A 20,784-nucleotide genomic window follows, 5' to 3' on the forward strand; every position below is an offset into this window, starting at 1 on the left:
GGGAATGGCTTGCCCATGGCTCCCATCAGCCCCTGAGCTGGGAGAGAAAGCAGGTGCCCTGACTTGCTGGCTGTAGGCAGGGTGGTCTCCCCACACCCCACATCTTGGATGCCATTTCTGGAGGTCAAACCCCACACAGGTTGGTGGTGTCTCATTGTTTTGTAAATTCTCAAAGCTCTGCTGACCTCCCAGGGTACTGAGTGCTGCCTTTTACAGCTAAGAAAAATGAGCAGAAATGCTGCCTTTTACAGCTAAGAAAAATGAGCAGAAATAGACTAGGAGGTCCTAAAAAGGAATCTGCAGATACCCCACTCTAATGCTCCAAGACGCTCCTCCCCCAGCACACCCCCGACTCCCCAGACTTGTAGGATTAAGAACTTGAACAATGTTTATTTCTACACTAGCCTGATCCTTCTGCTTTTCCCAGAAAAACCTGTCAGGGCTAGGAAAACCTAGGCTTACGTAGACTTTCTTTGTGTTCTGCTAACTCGGGGCATGTTAAGTTCTATGAATGGGTACCTGGGCAGCTGTGTTAGAGGCTCTCATCAGCAACCCATGCAGGGCCCCAGAACAGGAGAGAGTGTTTGCCTGATTACAAGGCCATTCCCCTTGGGAGGAGAGGGATGTGGAAAATGGTGATATTCTCCCTGAGGACAGAACATGGAATGGAAACATTGGGCCTTAGGTTTCTTTGCTGGAGATGGGAAGGAAGCAGAGATGGGAAAAGGAGATGAGGAGATATGGGTGGGTGGTGAGGAAGAGGGGAAAAGAGATGAGGAAGAGAGAAAGGGAAGAGAGAGTAGTGCAGAAGGAGGAAGGTGGGAGATGCCTGCAGAGGTGGGGGCTCCCATGAGCCATCCTGCCCCTCAGCTTTGGGGAGGAGGGGTGGGTAGAAAATGGCTAAGGTCACAGAGGTCCCTCTCTGAGCTCCATTCTTGAGAAGGAGGGGAGAAAGGCATCCTTGTCCCTTCACCTGGCTCTCCTTCTGGTGTCCCTGGGGGCAGCAGACTCCCGGGCTCAGGGCCCCTGAGGGGTGGTAGGCGGTTCAGTGTGGGAGGCGGCTGATGAGTGATGGCTACCGCTCCCTCTGGCCTCTTCATCTTGTTCAGCCCTCTGGGGTCGAGCCAGGACCACACCCGGGGGCGGGAGACCGGCTGGGCGGAGTCTCCGGCAGCGCGAGCAGGGGCTTCAGGGATTGGCCGCCGGTCTCGGGCCACCGCTCAGCGGGGCCGCCCAGCCCGCGCTTCCCCTCCCTGAGCTGCGGGGGCGTCAGTGCCGGCTGCCAGGCCTGGTTTCCAGCCAGGGGCTCTGGACCTCTCTCCCCGAGCCCAGAGCCGCGGGCGTTCTTCCTTTGACTTGGGGTTTCGTCACTATCACCTCCACCGGCTCTTAGTGGGGGCCTCTTCTCACCCCAACCTGGTCCCCGCGGGGCACCTTGTGCTTCACTGAGGTGGTCGCCTTCCTCTCCAAAGAACCAGGAAAAAAATCAGATGAAGTGCGTCCTCGCTGAGGCCTAAGATACCTAGTGGACCTCAGTGAACATCTGAACCGCTGCCTCAGTTTACCGATGAGGGGCTCCCATCTTTGATTGACGGGACCAAGTTTTCCTCCTGAATTAATGGCCCAGCCAGAGCTCAGATTCTGGCCTCTGAATTCCAAACCTAGCTTGGCTGGGGTGGAAGGGCAGGCTTTGATACTGCCATCTACCGTAACCCCCTCCCTCCTTTCCTGGTGCCTTCTGGCCCACTGGGGTGGTTCCACCCAGCTCTGTCCTCGGCCTTGCCAACATTTCTGACACCCACCAGCATTTATCCATCAACCATGTCCTATTTCTCCAGACCCCACAATTGTTAGCGATCAGGTGGGACACCTGTTACCCCGCCCCAGATACATATTTGCATGTTGAGGACCTGTTCGGAGGCCCAGTGGCTTCAGTCCAAAGATTCTTTCTCCTGGGAGAATTCTGGGCCCCTAGAATTTTGGCCAGCAGGATTTCCCAGCCCCTCCAGAGCCTCCCCACCTCAGCTCAGGGCTGCCCTAGTTGCTAGCTGCCACAGGAGGAACCTCTCACCTCTCTCCTGGCGTTTGTCTCCACTGGCCACCCAGCAAAGGGACAGTGAAGGGCCCCATGGAGTGAGTGTGTGTCCTCTCCAGGGAAACTGCTCAATCCTCCACCCACCCACCTACCTCCTTCTCAGCTGGAAAACCCATGAGAAGCTCTTTCAACAACAACAAAACACTTTCTGAGCCAGCAATTTGGAGCAACACAGGTGACCCAAACCCTGAACACTTGAAGTGTAGTGAGGGTAGCTGAAGGGACCTGGAAGAGCTGGGGATAAACCCTCACCCCTGCACTTATGCTTTCTGACCACACTGCACTTATTTCTAAAGTGGCACCTCTCAGCCACCCCAAATGGGCCAACTCCAGTATTCATTCCATTGAGGCACCTGAGGAAGAGGCAGCTTTAAAGGGGAGAAAGAAGGAAAAAGGGATTTGCATAATGCTAATAACCCATTGCCATGGAGTCTATTCTGACGCATAGCAACTCTATAGGACAGAGTAGAACTACCTTATAGGGTTTCCAAGAAGCAGCTGGTGGATTCGAACTGCCGACATTTTGATTAGCAGCTGAGCTGTTAACCACTGCGCTACCAGGGCTCCAATGCTGATAACTGACATTTATTGATTGCTTGCTCTGACAGGCCTTCTTCAGAGCTCCCCACAACTATATGAGGAAGGTACTGTTACCACCATCCCCTTGATCAGATAAGGTAAGTGAGGGTGATTGAGACTGAGGGGCTTGCCTGGAGTCACCAAGCTCATCAGGGTTGCAGGCAAGATTTGAACAGGCAGCAAGACTTACCACAGCTACTGCTGCCACCAGACCCTGGCACCTGGCACAATGACCTCAACTCACCCATCAAAACCCATGTCTTTCTCCTGCCCCTGTCCCCATCCCAGTCAGACTGTCTTCTGGGGCACTTCACGTCCTTCCTGAATTCCCCAGAAGACTTCCGGCATCCAGAGGCAGCCCTGAACCATTGACCTTCCCCCTCCCTGGTCTGTGAATGCCTCCAGCCACACTTAAACCCCTTATAACCAGAGGCGGTCATGTGCTTATTGAGACCCTGAGGCTGGATTTTTCAGGACAAGCCTGATCCCTAACAAGCTGGGCCGTTGTTGTCGAATTTGTCCACTCACGGGATCCAGCCCCTTCAACAGCCATTGTCCCAGTCTCTGCAGCAGCTCTCGGGGTGAAATAAGGACTGGAGTCTCGTGGTGAATTAAGTTTGGGAAATACTGAGTGAAAGTTTTATAGGTTTCTTAGCTGTGGGGCTTCTTAGAGCTTTTAAAGGCCAGCACTATTCGCTGGCCATGTCTAAGACGGTGAGGTGGTACGAAGATGCAGCAGCTTCCCAAAGGGATACAGCGGGAACAAATTTTTTATCTTAAAGGATTGGCGTTCCAGGGAATCTGCTTTGGGAAATACTGCCTAGAGCACCAGTACCAATATAATTAGTCCTGGCCTACCACAGTTTCTCTGTAAGTCATTGTAGCAGGGTTGCAAAGTTGCAAGGATGGCTAAAACTTCCTGAAACTTTAAATCCTCATATCCCCCAACCCAGTCCTCCCAACTTCTCCCCTGGAGTTAATCAACTTGAACTTGTTTACAACTTCTATGTAGTTTTACATTCTGGAAAACCACTCAGATCAGCCAGTAGAAGAAAGGATAACATCAGGCTTTTGGACAATCAAGAAGCTAAATCAGTCCTTGGGACACTGAGTTTATTTTAAAGGCACTGAAGAGGAAAAAAAAAAAAAAAAAACCGTGAGGAAGTTGTCTTGAAGCCATGTGGTCTGGTGCCTGAATGATGGGAAATACCTTTTGTTGTGCAGTTTGCAGGATGCCTTCATGTCCATGTCTTTCTTTGGTCCTCATAATAGCTCTGTGTGGTGATTAAGACAAATATTGCTGCATTTGCTGGTTCTGGAAACTGAGGCCCAGAGAGAGTAAGTGGTCTGTCCAGGGTCACACGGCAATTTGAGGGTATCACTGGAAGCACTTTGAAGTTGGGTCCAGAGCTCACTCATTGACCCCAGTCCAAGTTTTATGTCATGGCATTTCCTCAAGGGGTTTAAGCAAATGTGTTCCTGCTGAGGAGGAGGACTATGGGTAATGCTCACCCAGGATAAGTGTGATCTCTACACCCACCAGCCTTCATGTGGTGGCGAACTTGTGACCTCCTCCCTGGAACCTACCCATTCAGCCTGGGAAGTTAGGCCATGAACCCCTGCAGTTACATGCAACACCCCCTTTAACCACTTCCTCTAACTTACACAGGTTCCTGGGGAAGAGCTCTGGTCTGGGCTGAGAGTCCTGGATTTGACCCCAGAGCGCTTCTATGACCAGATAGGCAACGCAGGACTCTGGAGATGTCTGGGGTGAGATCCAGACTAGGTGGGGCCCAGCTCTTTCCAAAAAGGCCAGGAGTCTTGTCAGCCCCATCCATCTGCCAGACCAAGGGCAGGACAACCTTTCTCCCATTTCAGGCTGCCCCAGGCTGACTTCTTTCCCCTCCCAGGCAGGAGGTTTGATAACCCTTTTAACCAGAGTGACTATAAAATATATGGCTCACACCAGGACACATTTGATAGTGAAAGGGGAGCTATTAATAATTACACCTGAAATGCATAGAGACCAAAGTTTATTAGTGGCTACGGGCTAGGGGGACGGGTGAGGGCAGTTGTTACTTAAGTGGCACTGCATTTCTATTTGTTGTTGTGTGCCATCAAGTCTATTCCAACTCATAGTGACCCTATAGGACAGAGTAGAACTGCCATATAGGGTTTCCTAGGCAGTAATCTTTATGGGAGCATATCACCAGGTCTTTTTTCCTGAGGAGCTGCTGATCTTTTGGTTAGAGGCCAAGCACTTAACCACTGCACCACCAGGGTTTCTTGAGTATACACTAGGCCCCCCTCATTATCTTTATCTGTTTAACAAAAAACCAGACCCATTGCCTTCAAATTGATTCTGACTCAACGACCCTACAGAATAGAGTAGAACTGCCCCGTAGAGTTTCCAAGGAGCACCTGGTGGAGTCGAACTGCAGACCCTTTGGTTAGCAGCTGTAGCACTTAACCACTACGCCACTAGGGTTTCCTTTACCTGTTTAGGGGGTTGAAAAACACTTGAAAATGGGTAGTGGTGATGGTGTAACTGAACACGGCTTCTTGTCCTGTCTATTAGCTGATAGAAATAAGACAAACACCATATCACCAGTTCCAAGGGAAACAAAGTGGCAATTTATTGTTTGCGAAAACGAGCAGCGTGGGACCTAGCAGCCAAAAGACCCCTCACTCCCTGTCTGAGGGGGTTGGGGAGATTTTTATTTCCAGTGGTGTCTGGGGGTTGGGTTTGGTGCCTGGAACTCTCCACCCTTAGCCCGCCCATGTCCACATTTGAAGGTCCAGATGTTGAATCGTGTTGGTGATGTTCAGATCCAAGATCAGATTGATGACACAGCTCTTCAGGTCCTGCGCATGTGCCAAAATCCTGGTTTACGCATGCACGGGATTCTGGTGCAAAAATCAAACTGCAGGTAGGGCCACAGCATGGGGGGGCCAAAACACAGTTAAAAGCCACAACTTGGTGGGCTGCTAGGGCTGGGGAACCACGGTGGAGCAGGGGACGTCTCAGCGGAGGCTTCAATGGTTGTACAACATGGTGAGTGTAATTAATGTCACTGAATCATACACTTAAAATGGCAAATGGTTTATTATATGTATTTTACCACAATAAACAAATGGTGAATGAATGAATAACAAAATACACCTGGACAGCAAGCATAAAATAGGACGATCCTGTATAAACCATGACATAGAGACATACTATTTTTAAGCTCATTTCACCAGATTAAAAATCATAAAATCAAAAGCAAGGGAAAAGTGGCCCAGCGCACTTATAGAGAAGCCTATCCTCGTAGATTCCAGAAATGACTAGTAGTGGGGAGAGAGGGAGGAAGATTTGGGTCTTGGACCAAGCCAATGACTTGGCGTTTTTGGCAACTGTGATACCAGACCTAGCTCCACTAGCCTTGGGCTCCTTCCACCTCCACTAACTTAGGTGACAGGGAGGAGGCAGACCATAGAGGCCAGGAGGACTCAGAGTGGAATGAGCAGGCAGCAGACCCACACCTACCTCCACCACTTCTTCTCAGCTACAGATGTTGCTAGAATTGAATAAGGTTCTTGCCTCTCACTGGTCAGAAATGAGCAGGTGAGGCATGGAGAGTTTTCCACACGAGCAAAGCTTTATTGAAGAGGCTTGCAAGTGGAGACAAGGAGGGCCTAGCAAAGCTTACCACCACCTCCCCCCAACCCACAGAACAAAGGATTTGCATGGGCTTTTAAAAGTTCTTGAGCAGGGGTAAAGGGTGTGGAGAAGATTCATGTTTATTCAGAGGCATAGGCGGGGTTTTCTGGCAAGTAGCCTGTTTTGGGCAGGGATAGGTTAACTAAGGTGTGCACGCAGCAGTTTTCTAAGGTGGCTTTAAGATAGCTCCTGTCCCGGAGGCCTCTGGGATTCATACTAGGACTTATTATGGGGTGTCACGCCTGCACGGTCTCTCATTCCCCAAGTTTGATTCCCCAGCTGCAGTCCTTCACTGCCCCTGGTGGAAGGTCACACAGTGGTCACAGGTGGATGTTCTGCCCATGTCTCTGGGGCTGGTTTCATCCAGCTGCTTCTGAAAGACAACTTTAAGGAAGTTTCTGGGCTGTTTTCTAATACCCTGCCCTATTGTTCTGGGGAATGGCTTTGTTTCTGTGCCCTGGCCCATTTCCTGTTACTCTGTTACTTTAATTTGTTTATGTGAATTGCAGATTTGGGGGCCCCTTTGTTCCCTGTCTTACAGGTATTTATTATTTGTCAGGAAGATGAGGAGATCAGCCAAGGTAGTAAAGCTTTTTATAAGCCTCTGAGTCGAGACCCAGGAGTTGAATGCAGGTGATATACACCTCCTCCAGCTGAGAGGCCATTTGTTTCCTATAAAGTCAGCAGATTGTCCCAGGAAACTCCACTTAAATGCTCTCACCTGCCTCAAATGGCACTTGACAAAGAAGGTGAACTAAGGTGATTTTACTTAAATGTTTCTTCCTTCCTTTAAAAAACCCCCAGTTTCTTGCAGGGATGCCTCAGGACTGACTCATGTGCTTTCTCGCTGGTTCACTCGGTATTATTCCTCTTGCATTTCCTTAGTTCCACTGTCTACACTTGACTGTTCCTTGAGCTGGCTTCACAGCAGCGTTGGAGCTTTCTGAGTCCATGTCTGCAGGTGCCACATCCAACACAGGTGGCGGAAAGGGGGGCTGCCTGCCACCACTCCCAGCAGGGCTCTGGAGTGGAGCCTATGTGAGAGCTGGTCACAGTTCTCTCTGAAAAGTTCATTCACTGGGTTTCCCTGGTCACCTTGGGTTAGAGGGTGACTGGGTCTGTGTGGATACAGGAGCCTCTAAAGATTTATAGGTGGAAATAAGAATGATGGGGGTCGGTGATTTGATCATTACGAAGACTGTGTTCATCAGCAATGGTGGATTCTACTTGTTTCACCCACAAGAAATGCTTATCCAGGTCCTGCCGTGTGCCAGGCACTGTTCTAGGTACTGGCTGCAGCAGTGAACAAAAGGTCCTTGCCCCCCACCCCCAACGGAGCTAATTTTAGTGGAGGAAATAGACAATAAATAAAGTTAGTGCTGATTATTCGTGGAGTCTGAATTTGCAAATTCACCTAGTCGTTAAAATTTATTTGTAACCCTAAAATCAGTACTTGTAGCACCTCCACAGTCATTTACAGATACACTCCTGTGCAGAATGGTGAAAACCTGAATTACCTTTTTCACGTGCACATTCCCAACTGACATCAAGCACAGCTGGCTCAGGATTCCTAGTTCAGTGTCCTGAGGACTTTATAGAACATAACAACTACTGACAGGGATGGATTACCCAACCAGCAGGGTATGCACAGGCTTGACTGTGCTTATTTACTAATCTGCAGTGAACAATTTCATTGCAGGGATAAGTTCAGTAAAGAAAAGTAAAGCTAGAAGAGGAGGTAGAACGTAACTGGGGCCAGGGGCCGTGCTGTGTCAGATGATTGGTCAAGAAAGCCTCTTTCAAAAAAGACTATAGTGAAACTAGGGCACAGAGCACAAAAGCTCCTGGGGGGAAGACTGTCCCAGGCGGAGGAACGGTAAGTACAAAAGAGGGAGTGTGTGCACCTGCTTGAAAAGCTCCAAACGGGCAGGCTCTGAGGGAGGGAATGGGAGTGGGAGATTGGTGTTGGCGAGGGAGTGGCCAGTGGATTGTGGTCGAAGAGCCTCAGTCTCAGCTAAACAAATGTGCAAATGTGCTTTCAAAGCCTAGCACACAATAAACAGTCATTAGAGGCAGCAAGGATGACAATGATGGCAACAACCATGACAACGATGGCAAATATATCTGCGTGGCAAATGTTTTTCTCTCTTCTTGGTTATATGGTTTGCTGGGAACTGGCAGGGGTTGGCAGGTGTGATACAACTTACCAGGACAGCTCTCTTCAATAGTTACGCAAACTCAGCTTTGTGCTCAGAGCACTTTCCCATCTATCATCTCACTTGATCTTTAGAGCAGCCCTGTGAGGTTAAATGGGTGGGGTATTATTATAATGTCACCTTTCACTAGTTGCTTAATCTTCATGAGGCTCAGTTTCATCATCTGTAAAATAGGAAGAATATCTACCTCCACCGAAGTGCTTTGAGGATTGAATGAGGTCAAATGGGAAAGGAAGGCATAGGTAAGCACCAATGAAATCGAAATTAAAATTATCTCCATTTTACAAATGATAAAACCGAAGCTTGAGCTTAAGTGCCACAGGTTGCTACCCTTCTTACAGCCCAGAGAACACAGGCTCCTGAGTCAAAAAAAGAAAGGAAAACAAACAAATTAGTGAAAATGGAATGATTTGATTGAACTTTAATACCATAAAAAAGTAAAGAGATACAATGAATATGTCACTGAATTATACAGGTAATAAATGGAAATGGCAAATGTTGTGTTATGGGTATGCTTACCACGATAAAAATTTTAAAAAAGCTGAAACTAGGAAAAGAATCTGCAATGCATTTAACTAATGCAAAATTAGTATCCAGAATATACAAAGTCCTTAAAAATTAAATAAGAAAAAGACAAGCAGCCCGTCTTGATTATCTAGTGCTGCTATAACAGAAATACCACAAGTGGGTGGCTTTAAGAAATAGAAATTTATTTTCTCATAGTTGAGGCAGCTAGAAGTCCAAATTCAGGGTGCCAACTCCAGGGAAAGTCTTTCTCTGTCAGCTCTCCGGGAGGTCCTTGTTCCTGGCTTCTTTGGTGATCTTCACGTGACATGGCAGCTATCTTCTCCGGTTTCTGCTTGCTTGTTTAATTTCTATATCTCAATAGGGAAACCCTGGTGGCATAGTGGTTAAGAGCTATGGCTGCTAACCAAAATGTTGGCGGTTTGAATATACCAGGCGCTCCTTGGAAACCCTACGGGGCAGTAGACTTTGTCCTGTAGGGTCGCTTTGAGTCAGAATCAGCTTAAAGGCAAGGGTTTGGTTGTTTGGTTTGATATATTTCAATAGAGATTGACACAAGACATCCTACACTAATCCTGCGTCGTTAACATAACAAAGACAACCCGTTCCCAAATGAAGTTATAACCACAGGCAATCACAAAACAAAATGGAAAGAAAAAAAAAACTGTTGCCTTCTGACTCATAGTGACCCTATAGGACAGAGTAGAACTGCCCCATAGGGCTTCCAAGGCTGTAATCTTTATGGAAGCAGACATCACATCTTTCTCCTGGGTTTAAACTACCCACCTTTCCGTTAGCAGCCAAGCGCTTAACCACTGTGGCACCAGGGCTCCTACCGCAGGCATAAAACCAAAAAAAAACAACAAAAACCAGACCCATTGCCATCAAGTCCATTCCAACATATACAGACCCTATAGGACAGAGTAGAATTGCCCCTGCAGGGTTTCCAAGGAGTGGCTGGTGGGTTCAAACTGCCGACCTTTTGGTTAGCAGCTGAACGCTTAACCACTACGCCACCAGGGCTCCACCACAGGCATAGGGGTTAGGAACTACAACACATATTTTGGGGGGGACACAATTCAATCCATAATACAGCCCTAAAGAAAACTGTGCAAAATGTATGAATGGGCAAATTATAAACAATGAAAATTCAGAATAAAAGTATGAAAAGATACTCATCCTGATTAGTAATCAAGGAACAAAGACTAAATCTGCAAGATTGAAAACGCATAGCTTTTACCAGGAAAATTTATAACAGTAAACCTTCAAACCCATTCTGGCATATATATATATATACACACACACATATACATATATATACACACATATATATACGTATATATATATGTATATATAGCATCCAGAATAAAAAAAAAGTTCACTTGCAAGGGGAAAAATAAATCAGGTTTTAGATGTCTTTCCAGCCAGCAGCAGCCAGTGCCAGAAGACAAAGGTGTCTACAAGGAAAAGGGAGTAGGATCCAAGTGAATTCTGCCCAGCCAAGTTGGAGTTTAAGTATAAAGGCAAGAGCCTATATTTTCAGACAAGAAAGGACTCAGAAAATACAGCATCTATGAGCCCTTTAAAGAAGCTGACTTGATGGTGAACTCTAGCTAACTAACCAAACCAAACCCATTGCCATCAAGTCGATTCCAACTCATAGCGACTCTATAGAACAGGGTGGAACTGCTCCATAGAGTTTCCAAGGAGCGCCTGGTGGATTCAAACTGTCAACCTTTTGGTTAGCAGCCATAGCACTTAACCACTACACCACCAGGGTTTCCTAGCTAACCAAAGGGTGGATTGAAATCAAGCCCTATTATCCAAAGCAATAGAAATAGGCCTGGTGGTGAGCACGGAATTTGCTTAAATATGGGAATACTATTAGACACCCGAGAAAATTATGTTTTCAGAACATAACGTAAATGGTGTAAACTCCAACAATGTAAGAATAATATAAGCACCAAATTTGGAAGGAAGGAGAGGGCAGGATGGAGGAAGTGTCTAAGTCTTAACCCCGTATCTTTCCTAGCAAGTCATTAATCAATTCCTGCTATATGGAAACATACGTTAAAACACACACACACGTACAACGATTCCAACTTCTTAAATTCCCTTATATTTAGTGGCATCTTCTAGGAATTTACTTCCCTTGTAGGGAAGAATAATCTGAAAGAGAGTTTGACATAGCTCTTGTTCCTATTGAATTTGTTTTAAATTAAATGCGATACTTTTTTTTTTTAAAGTCACATATAGGATGATACCACCCTTATACAGTTGTTTCCACCTGCTTCAGCGTCTCTTTGTCTCTCTGCCGACATTGCTCTAGATTCTTCTCTCTACACATGCATAGAGAGATGCCTGAAATGCTGTCGACCATATAGCATCAGCAATAATTTTTATGTTGTAGAATTTTTGGCAGTTTGTTGCTTTCTTTTTCACTTTTATGTATTTTTTAAATTTTTTATAATAATCATGTATAGTTTATGTTAAAATAATGACATCCTTAAAGAAAATAAAGGAATGGACAAAAAGATACTAAACAGATACAATAAAAAACAAAAGCAGGAATAGATATACTAATATCAGACAAAGTGGAATTTCAAGTGAGATCATTAGGCAGGACTATGAGGAATATTATGATAAAAGCCACATTTTGAAGAAAATATAACAGCTATGAATTTCGATACTCCAAATTGTATGGTTACAAGATACGTAAAACAAAAACTCCTAGAAATACAAGGACTTAATTTAAAGAACACACACACACAATATAGTAGAATACTTTCAAATATACCTACTTCTGAATTTGACAGACACAGTAAAACAAAAATAAATTACATAGAGAATCTGAATATTACAACTACCAAGCTTGACTTAATACATAAATAGAATTCAGTGCCTTGCCACTGGAGAATAAACATTATTTTATTTTGCCCTTGAAATGTTTATTAAAACCAGTCACATATTTGGCTCCAAAGGAAGCCTCAGTAAAATATAAAAAGTGGAGATTTTACAATCCAAAATTTTCAACGTAGCCAATAAAATTTGAAATACATATAAAGTATACTTAGAAAATCTTAACTACTTATAATTAAGAAATACTCTCCAAAATAACCCCTGAATCAGGGGAATTAAATATTAAAATTGTCTAGAAAATAATGAAATGGACATATACATGAATGAATGAATACCTGAAAAAAGGAGGGAGGAAGAGACAAAGAAAGAGGGAAGATCTGGTGAACTAAATATTTTCTAGTTATTTGGAAGAGCCATCAGTTGAATGCCAATGAATAAAACCACACCATGAGTCAGCAGGTCTAGATGATGGTCCAACTTTTGGTATCATCTTGGCAAATCATTTCTTCCTCTAGACTTCCAACTTCTGTCTCCAAAATGATAGATTCAGCACGATGATCTCTAGGGTCTCTCTCCTGTTCTTTTATTAGGTGCATACAACATCTTTTAAATATTCTAATCAGCTGCCCGTATTTACATATTGGGAGATTTGACATAAAAATCCAATCTCTGCCTTCTTTTATATAAAAAGACAAGAAAAGGCAAATGTATGGAGACCAAATTTTATTAGTGGTTACCAGGGGCGGGAGGGAGGGAGAAAAGGGCAATTAACAGTGATAGAAAAATCGAATTGACTAAGGGTAGAATGGAGCCCTCGTGGTGCAGTAGTTAAGAGACCAGCTGCTAACAAAAAGGTCAGCAGTTCGACTCCACCAGCCTCTGCTTGGAAACCCTCTGGGGCAGTTCTGCTCTGTCTTGTTGTGTTGCTATGAGTTGGAATCAACTTGACAGCAACGGGTTTTGTTAATTTGGTAAGGTTAGGATTGCATAGTGGATTATTGTATTGCACAGTCAATGATTGTAATTGCTGCCAGTAAGTCGTACACCAATAAAAAGTTGAATTGGCGAAAGTTGCATGATAGATATACTTATGGCAACAGAAAAAAGTAGCTAATGAGGCTGCTTATGTACAACTGAACACGTCATTGGATTTGATTCCTTGGGACATCCCAGTTAATTGGCCTAATAACATGTTTAGTGCTTCTGTTGTACCTCCTAGTTCATTGTGTAGTGCCTGGGGTCTTAAAAAGCTTGCAAGCGGCCATCCAAGGCACAACAATTGGTCTCTATTCACCTGGAACAGCAAAGGAAGAAGAGTCAGAAATAGGAGGAGGATATAGAATGAGTGGCCAATTGCCTACATGAACAACTGCCTCCTTTGTCATGAGACCAGAAGAACTGGATGGTGCTGGGCTACCAGTACTGAACATTTTGATCAAATTTTCTGTAGAAGAATCCTGATCCAAAGGGGGAAAAATGCAGAACATAATTTAAAATTCTCATGAACTCTAGACTTTTTGGAGCCATGGAGGGTGGATGAACCCCTAAAACTATTGTCCCAAGATAATGTTTGAATCTTGAACCAAAAATATCCCCTGAAGTCTTCTTAAAACTGAGTAGTAATTTAACTAGTAAAAAAGGTCTGCCTTGAGCATTATGCTCTTTTAAGAACTCTATGGGGTCGAATTGACAACAGCAACTTGAAAGATTGGATGCGAATTTTAGGGGGCAGTGAGTTTGTGTTAATGAGGGAGGAACTGTTTCTCAATTTCACGCTTGCCTGTCTTTAGATCTCACACCCTCTTCCCTGTTCCTCCATAGAGTGAGTATAAAGGAGTATGGGGACATAAGAGGAATACATATGTCTCAAGGGAAGGTGGAGTGGGAAGGCTCCAGAAGAGGACTCTAGGTGAGGTGTAAAGGATGAATCATCATGTTGGTGAACAAGGAGATATTCCTGGAAGAGGGAGCAGCATTGTAGAGACATGGGGTTAAGAGGGCCCAATATGTTCTGGAAACAACAAATAGTTCAGTACCACCCCCACATCAAGTGTTGCACAGACAGGTGGAATCAGGAATTACGGGAGGGAAGGTCAGACAACTGAGCCAAGACCTTATAAAGGGTCTAGCAAAGTCTATCCATATTTGTTCCTATCAGTTCTCTTAAATCGCACAAAATAAATTCACTGCATTCTTATTTTCCATATAAGAATACTCAAATGTATGCACACAAATATCTAAGCCTCCAAAATATAAGTTTTTAAATACTCATCTCTTTTCCAAGCTATAAACCTCAGAATGGCCCATTTGTCCAAATGGCCCTTGGTTCAGCCCCCAAGGAACTTGACTGACATTTCTCTACAGAAGACATCTCCACTGGAAAGAACTAGCCTATGGGGAAGGGATGCTTAGACACCCCAGTCATTTGGACCAAGGCCAACTAAGGTTGGGGTGAAGCTCCCATCACCCAAGATGACCTTGCCTCCTACCTTACTTTGCTATCTCACTTTCATTTGATCAAGAAGAATCCTTTGCCTCCTCAGATTGAATTCCTTCTTACTAGGTACTGTTTCTGGGCCTTGCATAAGTGCACATCGCTATATGTTTTGGTTTATTTAATAACATGGTCTGAGTCTGTCAGTGGACTCTAAATTCCTTGAAAGCAGGAACTGTGTCCTAATAATCTTTGTTTCCCTCCCAAAGCATAGAACAGGGCCTGGAATACAGTAAGTTTGAGAAGTCTTTGGTAAACTAAGCTGAACTTTGTGAACATTGGAGGAAAACTGGCAGGAGGTGTGTCAACATGAGGGCAATGAGCAAAAGAATCTCAGCCAAAGAATGATGGCAAAAATAACTAGGTTAAATTGTGCTGGAAGTCCTAGCGAGAACAATCAGGCTACAAAAAGAAATAAAGGGCATCCAAATTGATGAGGAAGAAGTTAAACTGCCCCTATTTGCAGATGATATGATACTATACATAGAAAACCCAAAAGGCTCCACAAGAAAACTACATGAACTAATAGAAAGATTCAGCAGAGTAGCAGGATACAAGATAGACATACAAAAATCAATTGGATTACTATATACCGATAAAGAGAATGATGAAAAGGAAATCAGGAAAACAATACAATTTATAATAGCCTCTAAAAAAAAAAAAAAAATACTTAGGAATAAATCTAACCAGGGATATAAAAACCTATACAAAGAAAACTACAAAACGCTACTGAAAGAAACCAAAAGAGATCTACATAAATGGAAAAACATACCATATTCATGGATAGGTAGACTCAACATTGTGAAAATGACAATTCTACCCAAAGCAATTTACAAATACAATGCAACGCCGATCTAAATACCAATGACATTCTTTAAAGAGATGGAAAAACTAATCATTTACTTTATATGGAAAGGGATGAAGCCCCGGATAAGTAAAGCACTATTGAAGAAGAAGAATTAAAGGAGAAGGACTTGAACTACCTGACCTCAGAACCTACTATACAGCTATGGTAGTCAAAACAGCCTGGTACTGGTACAATGACAGATACATTGATCAATGGAACCGAATTAAGAACTGAGATGTAAATCCATCACCTGATCTTCGACAAGGGCCCAAAAGTCCATCAAATAAGGAAAAGTCAGTCTTTTCAACAAATGGTGCTGGCAAAATTGGATGTCCAACTGCAAAAAAAAAAAAAATGAAACAGGACCCATACCTCACACCATACACAAAAACTAATTCAAAATGGATCAAAGACCTAAATATAAAGCCAAAAACTATGAAGTTCGTAGAAGAAAAAATAAGGTCAATGCTAGAGGCCCTAATACACGACATCAACAGGATACAAATATAACCAACAACACATAAACTCCAGGAGATAAGCTAGATAACTGGAGTCTTCTAAAAATTAAATACTTACGCTCATCAAAAGACTTCACTGAAAGAGTAAAAAGAGAACCTATGGACTGGGAAGAAAAAAATTTAGCTATGACAAATAAGACAAAAGTATAATCTCTAAAATCTACTGGAAAATCCAATACCTCTACAACAAAAAGACAAATAATCCAATTAAAAAAATGGGCAAAGGGAATGAACAGATGCTTCGCCAAAGAAGACATTCAAATGGCTAACAAACGTGAGGAAATGCTTGCAATCGCTAGCCATTAAAGAAATGCAAAACAAAACAACAATGGGGTAGCATCTCACCCTGGCATTACTGGCACGAATCAAAAAAACAGGAAATAACGAATGTTGGAGAGGCTGTGGGGAGATTGGAACTCTTATGCACTGCTGGTAGGAATGCAAAATGATACAACCATTTTGGAAAATGATATGGCTCTTCCTTAGAAAGCTAGAAATAGAAATACCATATGATCCAGCAACCGTACTCCAAGGAATATATCCTAGAGAAATGAGTCATCACATGAATAGACATGTGCATACCCATGCCCATTGCAGCATTTTTCATAATGGCAAAAGATGGAAACAACCTAGATGCCCATCAGCAGGTGAATGGATAAACAAACTATGGTACATACACACGATGGAATATTACACAACAATAAAGAACAATAATGAATCTGGGAAGCATCTCATAACATGGATGAATCTGGAGGGCATTATGCTGAGTGAAATAAGTCAATCTCAAAAGGACAAATACTGTATAAGACCACAACCGTAAAAACTCATGAAAATGTTTACACGCAGAAAGAAACAATCTTTGATGGTTATGAGGGAGGGGAGGGGTGGGGATGGAAAAACACTAACTGGACAATAGATAAGTGGTAATTCTGGTGAAGGGTAGGACAGTATAAAATACTGGGGAAGCCAGCACAACTTGTACAAGCCAAAGCTGTGGAAGCTCCATAGATACATCCAACTCCCTGAGGGACTGAATTGCTGGGCTGAGGGCTGTGTGGACTGTGGTCTCAGGGAACATCTAGCTCAATTGGCATAATGTAGTTTATAAAGAAAATATTCTAAGTCTACTTTGGTGAGTAGCGTCTGGGGTCTTAAAACCTTGTGAGCAGCCGTCTAAGATACTCCACTGGTCTCACCCCTTCGAGATCAAGGGAGAATGAAGAAAACTAAAGATACAAGGGAAAGATTAGTCCAAAGGACTAATGGACCACAACTACCACAGCCTCCCCCAGACTGAGTCTAGTACAACTAGATGGTGCCTGGCTACCACCACTGACTGCTCTGACAGGGATCACAAATAGAGGGTCCTGGACAGAGAGGGAGAAAAATGTAGAATAAAATTCTAACTCACAAAAAAAAAAAAAAAAAAAACCCAGACTTGCTGATCTGACAGAGACTGGATAAACCCCAAGAGTATGTCCCCTGGACTCCCTTTTAACTCAGTACTGAAGTCACTCCTGAGGTTCACCATTCAACCAAAGATTAGACAGGCCCATAAAACAAAACGAGACTAAAGGGGCACACGAGCCCAGGGGCAAGGACTAGAAGGAGGGGACAGGAAAGCTGATAATAGGGAACCCAAGTTTGAGAAGGGAGAGTGTTGATAAGTTGATAAGTTACTTTGATCAGGAAAACTTCATCTAAAGTACAAAAAAAAAAAAACCCGAGTTAAAAAGGCTTAGAACCATAATCTCATGGAACAACTGGCATATAGTTCATAAAGATAATGCTCTACAACCTAGTTTGGTGAGTAGCGTCTGGGGTCTTAAAAGCTTGCAAGCAGCCACCTAAGATACAACTATTGGTCTCTACTCATATGGAGCAAAAGAGAATGAAGGAAACCAAAGACTCAAAGAAGAAACTAGCCCATAGAACTAACAGGCCACATGAAACCACGGTCACTTCTAACCTGAGATGAGAAGAACTAGATGGTGCCTGGCTACCACTACTGATCATTCTAAGCAGGGACACAGTAGAAGGTTCCAGATAGAATGGGAGGAAAAGGAAAGAAAATTCATATTCCTAAAAAAGGCCACACCTACTGGACTGACAGAGACTAAAGAAACCCCTGAGACTATTGCCCGAAGGCATCCTTTGAATTTGGCACTGAAACTACTCCTGGAGATTCACCTTTCAGCCAAATAATAGATTGGCTTATAAAATAAACAATATCACTCCTGAGTAACATACTCCCTTAAAAAAATCAGCTATATGAGACCAAATGGTCAACATTTACCCAAAAGCAAAGATGAGAAGGCAAGGAGGGGAAGGGAAGCTAGATCAACAGAAACAGAGCAAACAGAATGGAAATAATGAGAATGCTGACATAGTGTGAAAATTGTAACCAAGGCCCCAGAACAATTTGCATAAAAATTGTTAAATGGGAACCTAATTTGCTGTGTAAACCTTCACCTAAAATACAATAAAATATTTTAAAGAAAAAGAAATAACTGGGGACAGCCCATTTGGCACCCCAGTGTACACTGCAAATGATAGAAAATCTGAATCTAGTTATTATGTTAAAAGGGTTATTCCCTGTCTCTCATGACTGAAAAGTCCAGGGAGAACTTCAGGTGAAGCTAGATCCAGGATCTCAGACAATATCACCAGAATTCAGTCTCTCTGTATCTTCTGGCTTTGTTCTCTGGGCTGTCTTCATTCTCCATCTCTAGAGGGGACAGAGATCCCTGGCATGTTGAGACCTATACTGTCGGGGTTTGCATATAACTGGAAAGAACGTGCACCTCTCTCATTTCAGTAAGTGTGAGATTGATTTTCACTAGCTCTGCTGAAATACTTCTGACCCTGAGACAATCACTCTGCCTGGTGAATGAGATTTCACAGCTGTGAGATAAACAGAACGGTTCGTCTGGCAGGTGAATTTTTGTGGCAAATTGTGTAAATAGCTCTCTGGTACAAATTGGCTCTGTGCAAGTTCAAGCAGGGTATGGTGAGTAAAAAGCAATGAATTAGGTACCCCTCCTTTGCCAGTACGTGGACTGGGCAAGTCATTTCACTCAGCTTCCTAGACCTCAGTGTCCGTATCTATAAAAGGAACCCACACTCATTAACCTCCATGGGCCCCTCTAGCTCCAACTCTCACTCTTCTGTGATCCCCCTGGGGAAATTACCCACCCAGCTCCAAACTTACCACACCTGCACCCTGGAGGCCTGTCTGCGGGATCCCTATCCCAGACACAGACCTGGCAGGTCGTCCTGCCATTCCCACTTCCAGACACGCACGTCTGACCACAGGAGTCATTATAAGCTAGAGTCTGCAGTGGCTGGGTTCTGTTTCTGCCCCTCTGGTTTCCCAGGAGCTCCTGCCAGTCCTGAAGGCCCTGTGCCCTGAGGAGCAGAGCCCTAAGCTGGAGAACTTCCAGTTTAACGAGGTTTCACTGATGTTTGTTCAAGCACTGCAGCTGAAACATAGAAAAGAATTTTTTTTTTTAAGTATTTCTTCATCTAAGATTCTTTTTTTTAAATTGTGGTTTGGTTTTATATATATGTAAAACCAAACATTTGCCAACTTAAGAATTTTTACCTGTACAATTCGGTGACATTGACTACTTTCATCATGTTGTGCAACCATCGCCACTGTCCTTTTTCAAATTATTCCACCACCCTTAACAGAAACTCAGTGTCCCCTAAGCAATGACTCCCTTTTCTCCCTTCCCTTCTGCCCCTTCCCCTGGGAAGTAGTCGTTCTTCCCAACTACTAATAAACTTCGGTGTCAAGGAGTGGCCGGTGGATTCAAACTGCCAACATTTTGGTTAGCAGCCTAGCTCTTAGTCGCTGTGCCGCCAGGGCTCTTTGGTTGCTATACATTTGCCTGTTTCATATAAGTGGGCTCATACAGTATTTGTCCTTTTGTAACTGGCTTATTTCACTCAGCATAATGTTTTCAAGGTTCATGTATGTTGCAGCATGTTGTTAGTTGCCATCGAGTCAATCCCAACTCATGATGACCCAATGTGTGCAGAGTAGAACTACTCCACAGGATTTTCATGGCTGCGATCTTTCAGAAGCAGATAACCAGGTCTGTCTTCTGAGGTGCCACTGAGTGGGTTGGAACTGACAACTTCTTGGCTAGTGAGCACCACGCAGGGACTCCATTGTACCATGTCCCAGTACTTAAAAGTCAGGTTTTTTGAACTCAAGAGTAGGCTGTGAGATTTAGCTGAAACTGTCTCTTGGACCAATTAGCTAGACCCAGTGTAAAGTTCCATGGGATGGTGTTGAAATTTTCCCCAGAAAGCTTAGTCCTCAAGGGACTGCGAAATTTCCCACTGTGATCTTCTTTCAAGGAATTATGTAAATAGTAAACTTTTAAGTATGGGTGGAACTTTATCCTTGTCAAAGCCCTTTCATATTTGATCCTTATAACACCCTCAGAATCAGAAAAAGAATTCTCTCCCCTTTGCACTCCCGCTGCCAACATTTCACAGGTGAGGCCATTGGCTCATATGTGTTTAAAGGAGATTCGAGAACAGAAGACTATTAGCAGCCAGGACTGGAATCAGGACTCCTATACGCCTAAGTTCCTGTCACGCTGCTGGGGCAGCAGTTGGAAGTTATGCTCATTGAGGCAGAGAGAGGGCAGCCGGAGACTCCGTTATTTTCTCCTGGGGTTCCTACATTGCCCAGACTGTCAAAGGTTTTATCCCGTGATAATGGGCCCTTTTGCTCCTTTTTTGATGGAATGGGGCAGTTCTTATAGAGGTTGAAAAGAGAGCGCTATCAATGTCTTTGCTTTGCCTCACCGAATTTCTTGATTAAATGGGTACTTAAGAGTCATTTAGGCATTTTACAGATGGGGAAACTTAGGGCCGAGAGAGGAAATGTCTTGCCTAAGGCCCTTTAGCCTATGCCTTGCAATAAATGCCC

At 43.9% G+C, this 20,784-nt stretch overlaps 1 long non-coding RNA gene across 1 annotated transcript in view; it reads right to left on the reverse strand.

Moving 5' to 3' along the window:
• Positions 1–15,131: 15,131 nt before the first annotated feature.
• The window catches only part of LOC111749593 (uncharacterized), a 103,461-nt gene continuing 97,808 nt past the window's right edge, over positions 15,132–20,784 (reverse strand). Inside the window, exon 5 of the long non-coding RNA XR_002784800.2 lies at positions 15,132–19,318. This is a non-coding gene — a long non-coding RNA (uncharacterized LOC111749593). The remainder of the gene's footprint in view (positions 19,319–20,784) is intronic.

The sequence above is a fragment of the Loxodonta africana genome, chromosome 11 (genome assembly GCF_030014295.1).
Source record: "Loxodonta africana isolate mLoxAfr1 chromosome 11, mLoxAfr1.hap2, whole genome shotgun sequence".
In the NCBI taxonomy this organism is placed as follows: domain Eukaryota; kingdom Metazoa; phylum Chordata; class Mammalia; order Proboscidea; family Elephantidae; genus Loxodonta; species Loxodonta africana.